The following is a 14621-nucleotide window of genomic DNA, read 5'->3' as shown; positions in this document are numbered from 1 at the left end:
TTGATTACTTGATGGAGTTCAGCATATATTCCTATAGTACTTCCTTTAAGACTGAACTGTACACATCTTTTGTCATGTTTCCATTAGGGTAAAGAACGTAATTGTTGGGACCAGCACTGTGGCACAACGGATTAATGTCCTGGGCCTGAAGCACTGGAATCTCACATGGACACTGATTCTAGTCCTGGCTGCTCCTCTTCCGATCCAGCTCTCTGCTATGGCCTTGGATAGCAGTAGAATTTGACCCAAGTCCTTGGGCCCAGGCACTCACGTGGGAGACCTGGAAGAAGCTCCTGGCTTCAGATCGGTGCTGCTCCAGCCGTTGCATCTGGGGAGTTCATCTGGGGAGTGGACCAGCAGATGGAAGACCTCTCTCTCTGTCTCTACCTCTCTCTGTAACTCTGTCTTTCAAATAAATAAAATAAATCTAAAAACAGAACATAATTATTTAAATAAATTGCTTTTTAATGCCTCCTAAAATATGAGACCAAAATACAATTCAAGAAATCTTAACTTGTCTGCATAAAGAGTGCAAGAGTGGATCTAGGCTTTATTACTTGCATCTATATGCAGTTTGGTAGCAATAATATAATGCTGTTTTTAAATACTCATGAGAGTTATCTTGATAAATTCTACAAATCTGTTAACTATGCTACACTGCTCATAATTCCAATACCACCCCATGTTGTATCACGTGGTAGTCAGCAGATCAATTATTTTTTGTGTTTAATGGTGTTTAGTGGAGTTTTGCTAGGTTGATGTACTTGAAAATCTCTGGAAAGGATTTCTGGTATTTTGAATTTACTACAATGAACTTAATTATCATTATTCAATCCCAGCTATTTCTCCTGGATTTTAATAGATACATACCTATAAATAGGATGAATTAGTAGTCAGCAATCCATTCACCTGTCTTTTTTTCCCCATATACCAATCTGAGTGTCTCCAAATGCAGGACTCAGTCACAGTCCTTCTGTTTTCTGATTACACTAACTCTGAGTAAGTCATCCAGTTCTGTAAGTATAACCTACACAATAATGACCCCCTAATTTTTATTTCCAGCTTCAGCTTTTCCCCAAAATACTAGACTCAGATACCCAATTGCCTATTCATTATCTTCAGTTGGATGTCTAACAGATACCCCAAACTTAAAACACAGATAGGAGATTTCCTGTCTCCTCATTCCCACCCTGCCCTTCTCTTCTACCTCAACTCATCTTCATCAATGGTTCCATTCACCCAGTTGATATGTGAGTGTCTCTTTCTATTCCACCCTCCTTCTACCCCCATTCATCAACGAACTCTTTTATGTCTAACTTCCAGTTATGCCACAAATCTAACCACCTCTCACCACGTCTACAGCCATACTAGTCAAATCCCTCTCTGCTCTTCCAGCTGGCTCCTGATTTTCTTGTTTCTAATCTCACCCTCCTAAAAATTTTTCTTTCCAAGTAATGGCAATGTGACCTCTTTAAAACGTAAATGCATAAACAAAATCATATCACTACCCTTTATTCAACCTTCCAAAGGTATCCCAACACACTCAGCATGAAATGCAAACTTCTCACTACAAAACCCCAAACAATTTGGCTCCTCTCCAACTTCATCTCTTCCCACTTCCCCCTTGCTCACTGCAGTCACACAGGTTTTCTGGCTCTCCTTGAAAATCCTGTGCTCATTCTCTTTCTCAGGGTTTTGAATGTTTCTAGTCTCTGGCCTGGAACACCCTTCTGCTAAACTTGGCATTGTTCCTTCTCCATTTCAGTAGGTCTCTAATGTCACCTCCTGAAAGAGGCCTCCCCTGACAATTCTATCTGAAATATCATTCCTGCTGTCACTCTTTATTCCTTTATTCTGATTTATTTATCTTTGGGGTATTTATTACACCTGATAGCATGTGTGTGTGTCTGTACGTCTGTGTGTGTGTGTGTGTGTGTGCAATACAGACTCCAGAAAGGCTGGAATGTCTTTTTAAATTTGTATCTCTAACTTTTACAACAATAATCATATCCAATAAAAATGTCTCTTCCCTTCACTCCCACTGACTTTAAAACTCATACTGGAATCATTTTGATATATATTAAGATGGCTGTATGGCTTCCTGTAACATTTTATACTTATCCTCTGTATTTCCCAAAAGATTTAATCACACCATGTGTAAAAATAAGTTCTGGTCATTGAAATAAAAATTGGACATGAGTGACAATGATTTGGTGATACAGGGAAGAATTTGGGGAAACCCATTTGTTGTAGCTTTTTTCACATCAGTGTAAATTTATTCTTTTTTATTTCATTTAAGGTATACAAATTTCATGGATTTTCTGTATACAGATTCAGGAACATAGTGATACTTCATATCCTACCCACCCACCCTCTCACTCTTCTTCCTACTCCCTCTCACATCCCCATTCCTATTTTTTACAAACATATATTTTCAGTTAACTTTGTACTCACAAGATTAATCCTACGCTAAGTAAAGAGCTCAACAAATAGTATGAAGAAAAAAAAAACTGTTCCTTAACAGTAGAGGCAGACAGAGGTTATCATAATCATTGAATCTCAAAATGTCCATTTCACTCCTATAGATTACTTTTTAGGTACTCTATTAGTTACCACAAATCCAGAAAAACATGGTATTTGTCTCTTAAGGACTGGCTGATCTTTTGTATTTTTTTTTTTTTTGATAGGCAGAGTGGACAGTGAGAGAGAGAAAGAGAGACAGAGAAAGGTCTTCCTTTTCTGTTGGTTCACCTCCCCCCAATGTCCGCTGCGGCCAGCACACTGTGGCCAGCGCACTGCACTGATCCAAAGCCAGGAGCCAGGCACTTCTTCTGGTCTCCCATGCAGGTGCAGGGCCCAAGGACTTGAGTCATCCTCCACTGCACTCCTGGGCCACAGCAGAGAGCTGGACAGGAAGAGGAGCAACCAGACAGAATCCAGCGACCCGACCAGGACTAGAACCGGGTGTTTTGGTGCCGCAGGTGGAGGATTAGCCTATTGAGCCGCAGCGCTGGCGATCTTTTGTATTTTTTGTTTCAATTTTGTTTATTTATTTTCTAATTTTAGTTATTTCTTTTCTCCTACTAACTCTGGGCTTGAATTGTTGTTTTTCTTGGTCCTTGAGATGCACTGATAACTCATTTATTTGATATCTTTCCAATATCTTGATATAGGCACCAATTCATATTAACTTTCCTTTTTTTATTTAGTAAATATAAATTTCCAAAGTACAATTTATGGATTACATTGGCTTCCCCCCCCCATAATTTTCCTCCCACTTGCACCCCTCCCATCTCCCACTCCCTCTCCCATTCCATTCACATCAAGATTCATTTTCAATTATCTTTATATACAGAAGATCGATTCAGTATATATTAAGTAAAGATTTCATCAGTTTGCACCCACACAAAAACACAAAGTGTAAAAATACTGTTTCAGTACTAGTTATAGCATTATTTCACATTGGACAACACATTAAGGACAGAGATCCCACATGAGAAGTAAGTACACAGTGACTCTTGTTTATGGCGTCAGTAATCTCCCTAGGCTCTAGTCATGAGCTGCCAAGGCTATGGAAGCCTTTTGGGTTCGCTGACTTTGATCTTATTCCGACAGGGTCATAGTCAAAGTGGAAGTTCTCTCCTCCCTTCAGAGAAAGGTATCTCCTTCTTTGATGGCCCCGTTCTTTCCACTGGGATCTCACTCCCAGAGATCTTTCATTTAGGTCTTCTTCTTCCCCGCCCCTCACAGGGTGTCTTGGCTTTCCATGCCTAAAATACTCTCATGGGCTCTTCAGCCAGATCCGCTTCCCTTAAGGGCTGATTCTGAGGCCAGAGTGCTGTTTACGACATCTGCCATTCTATGAGTCTGCTGTGTATTCCTCTACCCATGTTGGATCGTTCTCTCCCTTTTTGATTCTATCAGTTTAACTTCCCTCTTAGCACTGCTTTTATTGTATCCCATAAATTTTGGTATCTTGTATTGTCAACTTAATTCCAAAATTTTTATTATTTCTCTTTTAATTTCTTCTATGACCCACTGTTCATTCAAGAGCATGTTTTTCAGTCTCCATGTGTTTGCATATGTTCTCAAGATTCTTGAGTTGTTAATTTCCAGCTTCATTCCATTATGGTCAGAAAAGTTGTGTTGTATGGTTTTGATTTTTTTGAATTTGCTGAGACTTGCTTTATGGTCTAGCATATGACCTATCCTACAGAGAGTTCCATGCACTGATGAGAAGAATGTGTATTATGCAACTGTGGGGTGAAAAACTCTATAGATAACAGTTAGGTCCATTTGGTCCATAGTTTCGATTAGCTCTGTTTTTCTTTGTTGATTTTCTGTCTAGCTGATCTGTCCATTGTTGAAAGTGGGGTGTTGAAGTCCCCCATTGCTACTGTATTGGAGTCTATGTCTCCCTTTAGATGCATTAACATTTCTCTTAAATAGTCAAGTGCCCTGTAATTAGGTGCATATACATTTATTCTTCTTGTTGAATTGATCCCTTAATCCTTATATAGTGTGCTTCTTTGTTTCTTTTAACAGTTTTTGTGTTAAAGTCTATTTTGGCTGATATTAGGATGGCTACACCTTTCTCATTTCTGCTTTCCATCAGGATGGAATATCTTTTTCCATCCTTTCACTTTCAGTCTGCATGTAGCTTTGTTGGTGAAGTATGTTTCTTTTAGGCAGCAACTAGATGGATCTTGTTTTTTAATCCGTTCAGCCAGTGTGTATCTTTTAACTAGAGAATTAAGGCCATTTAAATACTTATTGATAAGTAATGTTTTTCCATAAATATTTGTCCATAAAAATTCCTATTTTTTACTTTGGATTTTCTTTGCACTTTTACTGGGAGATTTTCTGCATTCACATTCTTTCATAATAATGGCTATGCTTCTATGCTTCTGTTTTTAGCACATCCTTAAGCATCTTTTGTAGGGCGGGATGAATAGCAACAAATTCTTTCAATTTCTGATATGGAAGGTCTTTATTTTACCTTCATTCATAAATGAGAGCTGCAGGGTAGAGTATTCTGGGTTGACAGGTTTGTTGTTTGTTTTTTTTTTTTTCTTGACACTTGGACTATAGCTCTCCATTCTCTCTTAGCCTGTAGAGTTTCTGATGAGAAGTCAGCTGTGAGTCTAATTGGAGACTCTCTGAAAGTAATCTGGTGTTTCTCTTGTGCACATTTTTGAATTCTTTCTTTATGTTTTACTGTGAAAGTTTGACAATGTGTCATGGTGAAGATCTTTTCTGGTCATGTCAATTAGGAATTCAATGTGTTTCCTGTCTTTGGCCATCCCTTTCTTTCTCCAAATTGGGGAAGTATTCTGTAATCATTTCACTAAATAGGCCTTTCCACACCTTCAGGAGTTGTGAAGAACCCTATGTTGTGTCTTTGATAGTAATCCATAAATCCTAATCACTGTTTTTAATTTTTCAAATTTTTTTTGGTCTGACTGAAAAATTTCCAAATTTGTCTTCTAGTTAGGACAGTCTTTCTTCTGTCCCACCATGTCTGTTGTTAAGGCTTTTCACCACATTTTTCATTTGACCTATTAAATTCTTCATTTCTAATATTTCATTTTGATTTCTCATTAAAATCTTAATTTATGGGAAAGTTTTTCATCCATTTCATACATGGATTTCTTTAATTCATGGATTTGCTTATCATTGCTTCTGAGTAATCCGATGTTTAATCTTTTGAATTCTATTTCAAGCATTTCATCAATCTCTTCATCTTTATATTCTAATATTGAGTGTTGTTGAGTTCCTTTGGGGTGGTCATGTTGTTTTCCTTAATCTTGTTTTAATTTTTGTGGCCTATTTTTAGACATTTATGGAAATACTTGGTTTTTTCCTCTGAAGGTTTTTTTCCTTGCACTATGCCTCTGTGGCTTAGTGGAATTTCTGCTCTTTCAGTGAATACTCAGAGTTGTGTATTGGGTGTGGCCAAGGAGCTCTGGTCAGTGATCCAAGGTAGGGCAAATATCCAGGGTGACCCCAAGTTGGGCATCGTAGATCTCTTGTTAACAGAAGGAGGGGCAGATATGGTCACCTCTGTCAGCATAATCACACCCTCACCTCCTCTCTTCCAAGGTGATCAAGCTTTTACTGGGTACAACACTCCTCTGTGCTTCCACAGGATCTATGCAGTCTTCTGTGTGAGCATGGATCCCACTTTAATGACCTACAGCCAGGCAATCAGGTAACTCAGCCAGTCAATCAGGTAACTCTTAGTGTCTGGAGCCATACCCAGTGATTATCCAGAGATCCAGCTACCCCTTGAGGTCCATTATGCAGTCACAGAATTCCCACAGTCTCAGCACTCAGGGCTCCCACAGTCACAGCATGCAGAGGATCCACTCCATCTCGCTAGCCTGTCCCATCCACAGAGAGTCTAAGACATTCTGAGAGCCAGCTGCCTGTGAGTGCTCCAACCTAGGCAGTTTGAGCCCTGGAGCCCCAGAGCCTGTGATATGTTGAGAGGCTGGGGACACATCACAGTTGTGCCCAGTCCCTGTCAATCCTCCTGGCCAGACTCAAAATCAGGGGGAAATGCAGATTTTTCCCCCTGGATCACAAAAGATCCTTGGATCACACAAGTGTTCAATACCCACAGCCACAGCCCTACTCATTTCACAATGGTATTGGTTGCATACAAGAGTATCTGCAGCCAGTATAACGTCGAAATGGCTCCTTCTCCCTCACCATTGCCAAATGTGTGCAACAGAGCTCCTGTGGCTGCCTCTGCTGACAAAATGGTGACTGTCCCCACCAGTGTCTGGGTGGTGAGTGCACAAGAGCTACAGCAGCTGCTACATACCTATGTCGACAAAGGTAAACGCTCTCTCAGCCAGTTGCCCCGCACCATTGTCAGAGTGAGGAGACAGGCATGCCCCTTTTTTTTTCCTCTGGGTTAGCAGGCACCCTCTTCCCTTCAGGGCTCTGAGCTGGACTCAAACACAGTGTAGTCCACTAGGCTCTCCCTCCAGCTATATCAATGGTAATAGGCTGCTGCCATTGAAATAAGGTCTGATCTCACCTTGCTCTCCAAAGCTGGCTCTTTGTCCAGCTCAGGGCTGCTGGGGTCGTTTGCTGTTCTGTGCTTGTTGCTGTGCATCTGCACCTTCCACACAGGTCCATGGCATCTTTTCTTCTTCAGCAAAATCTCCACTGTAGTTTTCCTTCCAACTCTCCCCTGAAATGAATTTTCTCCACTTTTTTTCCCCACTATTTTCCCCTAGCCTAGAGCAGATGGCCTTGTATTGCCATCTTGGAATATCTCCTGTTGTTGCTTTTTAACTAGTGTGTGATATCATATTATTTCATTAAAAGATAATAATATGATATTACAAAGATATAAGCTTATTCCAAACTATCCAGGAAGAAACACAGATTTGTTTGTTCCATTAGCTATTGCTAATTCAAATGGGTAATATACAAGCTTCTCAGACTTATTGCTCTATTGCTTGTATTTTAATTCTTTTCCTGATTCATGACTAATACAAACATAGAACTTTCACATACTCACATAGCCTTGCTATGGTTTGAGCATGATTTAGCTCTAAACTCATGCAAGACTTTAAGCCTCCAAATTGTAAGTACTAAAACAATGGAAACTTAATCCAAGAATAATGTTTAGGATGTTAGGCTCGTAGGAGATCCTTAAATCACTAGTGAGGTGCTATCAGAAAACAGTTCTAGCAACAGGCTTGGTTATAAAATCCATTTTATACGCTCCATTACTGTCACCCTCATCAGAAGCCAAACCAGTGGGGTTACTGGATCTTAGATTTGAAACTCCAAAGCAGTGAGCTAAATAAATATTTTTTTCCTTATAAAATTCATTTTCTCAAGTGTTTTGTTGTAGTGATGAAAAGATGAATAATATATACCCTGAATTCTGGGGTTTTGAAACACTCACAGTTTCTTCTCAGAACACTCACAGTTTCTTCTCAGACAAGATTTAACTCATAAAGGTGGCACTCTATCTTCAACATTCTGTAGGAAATTCCATTAACAGCAAATTAAGGGAGACCAGAAATGGAGCTAATGCTCCCTCACAGAGACATTAAGGTGAGTTATTTCACTATTTGTAAAACAAACAAAAACATGGGACATCAGTATCACTGGAGCCTGATTCTTGACCAACTTATAATTCAAGAAGTTGTATCTGCATGCTCATGTTCACTGTAGCACTATTCACAATTGCCAAGTTATATAATCAACCTAAATATCCATTCATGAATGAATAGATAATAAAAGTATGGCATATATACACACTACAATATTATTAAGCCTAAAAAAAAAAAGGAAATCCTGTCATTCACAACATGGATGAATCTGAAGGACATTATGGTAAATAAAATAGGCCAGATTCAGAAAGACAAGTAATGCATGCTTTCAGTAATATGTGGAATCTAACAAAAAATTCTAGAAGCAGAGAATAGAATGATGTTTACCATGGGCTAGGGGAGGAAGGGATGATTGGGAAATGTTGGTCAAAGGATACAAAATTTCATTTAGCCCATAGATCAATTTTACAATATTGTGGCTATATTTAATAATTGTATATAACAATCTATTCTTTATTTGAAATAAATTTTAGGTGTTCTCACTGAAAAAAAAGGTAAGTAATTGGAGTATATCATATATCAATTGGTTTAATGCATCCTATAAATATGCACAATTTTATTCATCAATTTTTAAAATAAAATTTTAAAAGCAGTAAGGACTTAGTCCTGACTCTGACAGGAAACTTGTCTCCATAAAGAAAAGAAAAATTTATTATTTTAATGACTCGAGATTTTATTTTGAAAAATAGAGCCTTAACTCCCTTCTTTTGTTTTTAAATCTTCATGGATACGAGAATGAAAAACTTTTGTCCCATACAGCTATCAAGGAACATTGGTCTTCATCCATTGTAGGCTTTTCATTGTTTGGCTCCTGCCTGTCATCATAAATCTGCAGGGGTGACAATTCTACCCCTTCTTACTGCAAACATTCACCCTGGGAAGCATTTTCTTATTCTACATTAAGAGTAAACTCTCATAAAGCAGACTTTTTTTTTCCATAAAACCATCTACTTGCTAAAGGATGATAAGACACTTAAGCAATGATCCCATCTGGGTAGCTCTGTACCAGTTCATTGGCAGTGGATATTGTCATGGTTCTCTTTGTTCATCCTCTGAATCCAGAGGCTCTACCCCAATAATGACTTGCTGATGTCTATTTATTATGTAAATCCCACTTTGTGGGGTTTACCTCTGCTCACACATCTAAGAAGCAATAAAGAGAAACTTATTATAATGTGGGAATTATTTTTGGCTGCCAATCTGGTTCTCTTTTGCTAAAAAATTACTAACCTAGCTCCAAAAGAAAGATGATCAAGTAAGGTGAAGTGCTTACTATGGGTGCTGCACTGTCCCCTCCAACTCTGCGAGGCACCTGAGTAAAAAGGCAGGAACTCCACAGAGCAAAGGTGGGAAATCCCTGAGGTCACACACCTAACTCATTCTCCACATGAGGAAAACAAGGCAGGCAGATGGGAAGTGATTTATCAAGGCCATTTCTGACTCCACCCCATTCCAGCCCTATGCTTAGTTTTCACTGATATCCAGTGTTTATTCTCTTGCTTCTCTTATAAAAAAGATTGGGCTTCTTCCCTCTCAAGGCAAAATCCCAAGAATCTTGGGCGTTTTGGAAAGAGAAGAAAAGCAAATCTCAGTCATCCTCCACTACTTAAATGAAAGCAGGATTGGCAGGAAAACATATAAATGAAAAATGCCAAAACCCTAACTTCAAATTAAGCCTTGGGTTCCAAGAGCCTCTCAACTTGACTCTTAAAAGAATTGCTAGTAAAACCACGTCCTAGCATTCTATTGGCCAGGTTGTGATGGCAGCAGTATGAGCAATAAAACAGCCTGAGGGTATGCAAAGGGAAGGAGAAATAATATAAAAACCCAACAGCCTGGTTCTAGATAATTGGAAACTGACACCTCAGCTGTCACACAGCAACTTTGGACCTTGGATAAAAATATTTCATTGGCAAATTATTTCATTTTAAGAAAATTATATCTGCTTTCAACAACTCAAGACTTGTTTCCCCAAAATGATTTTCAGGCTAGTAAAAGAATGTGAATAGTGATAAGGCACAGCACAAGGAACACAATCTCTGCTTGGCGCAGGGCTTTGTGCTTATGGCACTGAATGCATGATTTTTAAAGTTTGTTTCAGTTATTCTGTGAGGAACCTCCTACTCCATCTCCTGCCCCAAGAATGAAATTCCGTAGTATATGTTTTTTCTTTCATCAAAATAAAAGCTACTATTAAAGAGCAGTCACATATTTAAACTAAACCTTTCTAAAATATTGAGTGGTGAGCCCTTGATATTGACAAAAGCTGTGTTTCCAGACCTTGACTAATGCTCAAATTGTGGGGTATTATACGATGGTAAAAGCAAATTTAGATTTGGCTTACCAAAGTGTTTTCTTGGGCCTTGTGGAGAGCTGACGTCTTAAAAAGGCAGGGGAAGGAGGTCATGTTAAAATCTGGATTCCTAGGTTCTCTTGAAAATTGAAGACATGGCAAGGCAGCCGCACATTCCCACCTGGCATCCATCAGCTGGAATTTTGTAGGTTTCTGTTCTTAGATGGACACAAGCCCCCCGGCTCAGCCCATTCTCCACCCAGATCATTCCACTCATCTGCAATTGCTTGCCTGGTCTGGTTGGGCATTGAGTTTGTGATCCCTCATGAAAATATATAATCGTTCACTTAAAATGAACAATAGTCATGAATAACAAACAAAAATGGTTTGCATTATTGACACTGGCCTTTAAGTAGATTCACTCACTAGCTCCTGACTGCAGATTCATACTCACACAGTGACTGTGAACCATGAAATTCAAATTTGTGTTCCAGTGAGTATTAAAAAGTAATAATTGGGTTGCTTTCATATTTTCAAAACTGTGCATCTGAAATCTATTAATAACAATAATCTCTTGGATAACATACAGATTTCTTAACAATAGATGGCTACATGTTCTCAATGACTAATCGAGCTCATAAATTTAGGGAAAGTAGAAAACACCATGAAATACCATTAGAAATGTCATTAGAAATCAGAACGTCATTAGAAATGCGTAACTGAGAATGAAGTCCGGCAATCCATGTTTCAATAAGCTTTGCAAGTGATTCTGATACCTACCAAAAATTTGAGAAACCCTGGTATTTTGCAGGCTTTTGTTCTTAAATGGGCTTCCCTATCAGCATTCTTGAAGAGAGCTATTGATCTTCTCAATACTCATCAGCAGGACAGGGTCTGGAGTATTCAATACCCCCAATTGGTACCTGATGTCTGCCCAACTTGTCCCCAGACGGAGCAAGTAGGTTGACCAAAATCCACTACTTCCTATTCTTTTCAGTGTGTAGAACTTGTCTAAAGAGGTGTTTTATTTAACAACAGGCAGACATCTGAAGCCCTGGAGCTTTCAAAGATGTTTTTATGCCATCAGCTATGCAGAACAACACATGGTTCAAGGATTAGTCAAGGATGAGGCCTGGAGAAGCTGGGTAAGTAGGGCAAGGGCTCCTGGTAGGTGCAAAAATTGGTAGTGACCCTGGCTCTGAGTCTTCACATAGGTTGAATTCCTATACCCATTGGTAACTGATGGTACTTTGGACAAGAACTTCTCCAACAATGCACACACATTCCCAAAGTGAGAGCTTAGTTTGAAATACTTGATATGAAAATATTCCATTTGGTTAAAATTCATGGATATTAGCATGAGAAGTTTTCAATGAAAGGGAAGGAAAACTGAATATTTTAAAATATCTTTATAGCCCTAGTATAATTTTGATTGGATGAAAAATCATATCAAAATTAGCTTGAATTATTTCTTATTAATGAGAAATATTTAAAAATTGATTTTTCCATCTACAAGTCTTGATCAAAAGTTTTATGTCGTCATTTCAAACAATAAACCTCTAAACTAAAGAGAGCTCAAGTTTCTCATTAAAACCTTTGAAAATAATCTTATTTGAAGTCTTTGCAATTTCAATGTTTAATAGCCTTTAATTTTTTTAAAAGATTTTATTTATTTATTTGAGAGGTAGAGTTACAGATAGTGAGAGGGAGAGACAGAGAGAAAGGTCTGTTGGTTCACTCCCCAAATGGTAACAACAAACAGAGCTTTTGCAGATCCAAAGCCAGGAGCCAGGTGCTTCTTCCCAGTCTCCCATGCGGGTGCAGGGGCCCAAGGACTTGGGCCATCTTCTACTGTTCTCCCAGGCCACAGCAGAGAGCTGGATTGGAAGAGGAATAGCCAGCACTAGAACCGGAGCCCATTTGGGATGCTGGCAGGGCAGGTAGAGGATTAACCTACTGCACCACAGCGCCAGCCGCAATAGCCCTTAATTTTTTATGTTTTTTTCTCTTTCTTACGATTATTCTCACACATTTATTATAATGAAATTTCAAGGGTTCATGGACACTATCCCAGGGAAACCTTTCTCCCTATTTCTCTTCCCTTTCCTGTTCTACTTAACCTTCCATATCTAGAAACTTTCTCAGGGGACAGTGACATGTTATTTGCCATCCCTCCAGGATGAACTTATGCTTAAGGATAAAAGAGAGTTCTCTTTTTATTTTATACATGGATTTACTTTTTTAGAAAAAGTGGTTATTCCAGTAATCATCTCTCTTTTTTTAAGATTTATTTATTTATTTGAAAGGCAGAGTTACAGAGAGGCAGAGGAAGAGGGAGAGAGGTCTTCCATCGCTGGTTCAATCCCCAGATGCCAGAGCTGCGCCGATCCGAAGCCAGGAGCCAGGAGCTTCTCCCAGGTATCCCACAGGGTGCAGGGGCCCAAGGACTTGAGCCATGCTCTCCTGCTTTTCCAGGCCATAGCAGAGAGCTGGATTGGAAGTGGAGCAGCCAGGACATGAACTGGCACATATATGGGATACTGGCACTGCAGGCGGCAACTTGACCCACTATGCCACAGCGCCGGCCCCATAAAAGATACATTTCTGCTTCAAAAAAGGTGTTTATATTTGAAGACATAATTCTATAAAATACAAGCAATTTACATTTGAAGAAATGATTATTTAATCCTGGAATTTTGGCACTGCCAGGCAGGAGTAGAGGCCTTTGCAGGCAAGACCCTCACATCAAACCACGTGAACGATTCTTGCTGATGTAGTGAGCCAGAGTCCCAGACTGCTTGGAATACATTCTGAGACCCAAACAGCACAGATGGCATGATAAAATATAATAAATAAAATAAAATCAAACAAGGCTTTTTGTGAAGGAAGATTTCTATTCCTTTTCTTCCTTTAAGTTAGAAAATTCTCAACTTCGTGGAATAAATGCATTACCAAAAGCTAGAATAGGGCCAGCACCGCAGCTCACTTGGCTAATCCTCCGCCTGCAGCGCGGGAACCCCAGGTTCTAGTCCCAGTTGGGGCACCGGATTCTGTCCCGGTTGCTCCTCTTCCAGTCCAGTTCTCTGCTGTGGCCCAGGAAGGCAGTGGAGGATGGCCCAGGTCCTTGGGCCCTGCACCCACATGGGAGACCAGGGGGAGGCACCTGGCTCCTGGCTTGGGATGGGCGCAGTGCGCCAGCCACAGCATGCCAACCATAGCAGCCATTTGAGGGGTGAACCAATGGAAGGAAGACCTTTCTCTCTGTCTCTCTCTCTCACTGTCTAACTCTGCCTGTCGAAAAAAAAAAAAAAAAGCTAGAATAGACACTCCAATCAAAATATTATCTTTTAAAAATATTTATTTATTTATTTATTTATTTGAAAGAGTTACAGAAAGACAGGGAGAGACAGACAGACAGATCTTCCATCTGCTGGTTGACTTTCCCTGGATGGCTGCAATAGCCAGGACTGCGCCAGGCTGAAGCCAGGAGCCAGGAGCATCTTCCAGGTCTCCCACGTGGATGGCTGGGGCTCAAGCACTTGGACCATCTTCTGCTGCCTTTCTCTGGCCATTAGCAGGGAGCTGGATAGGAAGTGGAACAGCCAAGATATGAACCATTGCCCATATGGGATGCCAGCATCACAGTTGGTAGTTTAACCCTCAGTGCCACAAAGCCGACCCCAAATATAATCTTTATGTTGTCTCTTGCCCTCGTCTCTCTAGGCAACCATATGGAGGAAGATGCTGTGCCAAAGTGTCTTTCACCAGAAACCCTGTAGATACTGATACATTCAAATGCTTATTTGCTTTGTGATTTTGGATGAGCTTCTTAACATCTGTGTGCCTCAGTTTCCAAATCTGTGATGCAATGAAAACGATGGCACCTGTTTCCTAGACTTGGTGCAAGGACTGAGTTAGTGCCTGTTAACACACAGCTTGCAGAAGTGTTCAGCAGATGTTATCTGTGTTTGTTGCTGTTCTTAATCACCTTCATGCCTGTTGCTGCAGCTGTCCTGCCAGCAGAACTTCCCGATGAGCTCACTTGAAGAAAGACCTCTAGGTTATAGTGAGTGAACACATTTTGCCCTCTTTCTGCTAGACTGTAGTCACAGCAACCACCCTAGAGAACCTTGTCAGCTTTTTGCTATCATCAATACCACTCATTGATGCCACATCATTGGAGGCCA

The 14621-nt window shown here is 39.9% G+C and overlaps 1 long non-coding RNA gene across 6 annotated transcripts in view; it reads right to left on the bottom strand.

Annotated features, from left to right (window-relative positions):
- Positions 1-13774: 13774 nt before the first annotated feature.
- LOC103345489 (uncharacterized) overlaps positions 13775-14621 on the bottom strand; it is a 166552-nt gene continuing 165705 nt past the window's right edge. For 5 of the 6 annotated variants that reach the window (XR_016229922.1, XR_016229927.1, XR_016229925.1 and 2 more), the window contains one exon: positions 13795-14016. This is a non-coding gene — a long non-coding RNA (uncharacterized LOC103345489). Of the gene's footprint in view, positions 14017-14621 lie in introns of all 6 variants that reach the window. The other variant, XR_016229923.1, reaches the window with a different exon arrangement.

This window comes from Oryctolagus cuniculus, chromosome 2 (assembly GCF_051225735.1).
Source record: "Oryctolagus cuniculus isolate XC-2025 breed Fujian yellow rabbit chromosome 2, ASM5122573v1, whole genome shotgun sequence".
Taxonomy (NCBI): domain Eukaryota; kingdom Metazoa; phylum Chordata; class Mammalia; order Lagomorpha; family Leporidae; genus Oryctolagus; species Oryctolagus cuniculus.
Note: the sequence above shows the minus strand (reverse complement) of the source record. Positions and strands in the feature narration are given on the sequence as shown.